The following is a 2,432-nucleotide window of genomic DNA, read 5'->3' on the forward strand; positions in this document are numbered from 1 at the left end:
TTTTTTTTTTTTTTTTTTGTCTGTGATTTTTATCTGTATGTACATGCATCCAGTTTCCAAAAATAAAAAAATTGTTTACAACCGTATACAGTAATAGAATACAATTATTTTATTTTTGCAAATTATATATTTTATTTTTATTTATTTTTTGTATGCTTTCTTTAGAAAACTTTCTTTATAATAGCACCTAGATATTAAACAGCCATAAAATACATTTTGCTAGGCACATAGACTATAATAGATGCCCTGAGAAACAAGTGACCATTTCATCACCATTTATTTATGTGTTATGTTGAATCACAGACAACAGAGGAGATTCTGCAGTCACTGGCCACGACTCGTGTCCCTCCTGTCTTTAAGAAGCAAACAGCAGAATTTGTGGGCTCATCTGGAGCTGCTGTTCCAGACTCACTGGACTGGAGAGAGAAGGGATATGTCTCCAGTGTAAAGAATCAGGTATGATTATACTGTATATTTTGAGAGAATACAATCTGATATTTGCTCATTTAGGTTTGTGTCTGTGTAGCTTTTTATTTGGTAGGACAACAAATTTCTGTTTCTTTCTACAGACCAGAGACCAAAATTTTAAGTAGTTCACATTATTAGTATTTCCATAAATCCATCCTAGTATCTATTATATGTAGCATTAAGGCTAAAAGTTTCCTGTTTTAGTAGTTTTATCATGTTTCTCTCTCTTCTGTCAGGGTGCATGTGGTGCTTGCTGGGCATTCAACTCTGTTGGGGCTCTTGAAGGTCAGCTGATGAAGACCACAGGAAAGCTGGTCGACCTCAGTGCTCAGAATCTGGTGGACTGTTCCTCCAGTTATGGCAACAAGGGCTGCAATGGTGGTTGGATGACTAATGCCTTCCAGTATGTTATTGATAATGGGGGAATAGACTCAGAGTCATCTTACCCTTATAAAGGAGTGGTAAGTTGTTTGTGTGGGTCCATGTGTAGAAGAAAAAAAATGTATGATTACATTCCATATTAGAAATGACAGGACATGTTACTATGATATTTGAGTGATACATATGCACTCAGGTCTCTACAATGCTGGATTTGTCAGTGTTTGGCACATTTTTAAAAAGCTGCAATCCATTTGCATAAGTGTAATCTAATAAATAAATGTATCCTACAGCAAGGGCCATGCAAATATGATCCATCCCAGCGTGCAGCACCTCAGTGCTCAGAATCTGGTGGACTGTTCCTCCAGTTATGGCAACAAGGGCTGCAATGGTGGTTGGATGACTAATGCCTTCCAGTATGTTATTGATAATGGGGGAATAGACTCAGAGTCATCTTACCCTTATAAAGGAGTGGTAAGTTGTTTGTGTGGGTCCATGTGTAGAAGAAAAAAATTGATGATTACATTCCATATTAGAAATGACAGGACATGTTACTATGAGATTTGAATGATACATATGCAGTCAGGTCTCTACAATGCTGGATTTGTCAGTGTTTGGCACATTTTTAAAAAGCTGCAATCCATTTGCATAAGTGTAATCTAATAAATAAATGTATCCTACAGCAAGGGCCATGCAAATATGATCCATCCCAGCGTGCAGCAAACTGCACCAAGTACTATTACGTCCGTCAGGGAGATGAGGAGGCCCTGAAGCAGGCTGTTGCCAACATTGGACCTATTTCAGTGGCCATTGATGCCACCCGCCCTCAGTTTATCCTGTACCGCAGTGGTGAGTTTTTCTTACATACACATTTCAGTCTGATTACCAGATCAAGGTATTCAGATTACAAATTTAGGGTCAAAATGATTTATTTTTCATTGACCACTATTATAACATTATCTTACATCTATCCACAGGAGTTTACAATGATCCATCCTGCACCAAAAATATAAACCATGGAGTTTTGGTTGTAGGATACGGTGCGATTGCTGGACAGGACTTTTGGCTGGTCAAAAACAGGTACAGGCTGACTAATTGTGAATCTGTGTGAACATAAACTGACTGGGTCTGATATTGTTTTTGGAAATGTACCCACTCAAAGGCTTGAAAAATCAGAACATCTGTCTCAAACAAAACATTGAGATAAAAAAATACAAATGATGATTGTTTTCTTATGCTTTAACAGTTGGGGCACTGGATTTGGAGATGGTGGCTACATCCGTATGGCCAGAAACCAGAACAACATGTGTGGCATCGCCTCATACGCCTGCTATCCAGTTATGTAGCTGAAATCCTGTTGAAATCTATAAATATATCAAAACAAGATTTATGATTTATTATTTTATAATCTCATTTCTTAACTTTAAATGTGTGTTCTATTTGTTTTTTTGTCTTTTAAAAATGTCCTAATGTATCATATGAATGTCTTAAATAAATATTGAATTTTAAATCTTTTTTCTTATTCTTTTTTTGGCTTGTAAAGCTTTAAAAATGATGCTTTCACTCTATTCAGTATGTTTACAAAT

The 2,432-nt window shown here is 36.4% G+C and overlaps 1 pseudogene; it reads left to right on the forward strand.

The window, feature by feature from the left end:
- LOC107728971 (cathepsin S-like) overlaps window positions 1–2,360 on the forward strand; it is a 12,857-nt pseudogene extending 10,497 nt beyond the window's left edge.
- The last annotated feature ends 72 nt before the right edge of the window (window positions 2,361–2,432 follow it).

The sequence above is a fragment of the Sinocyclocheilus rhinocerous genome, unplaced genomic scaffold (assembly GCF_001515625.1).
Source record: "Sinocyclocheilus rhinocerous isolate Xijiao unplaced genomic scaffold, SAMN03320098_v1.1 scaffold4534, whole genome shotgun sequence".
NCBI lineage: Eukaryota > Metazoa > Chordata > Actinopteri > Cypriniformes > Cyprinidae > Sinocyclocheilus > Sinocyclocheilus rhinocerous.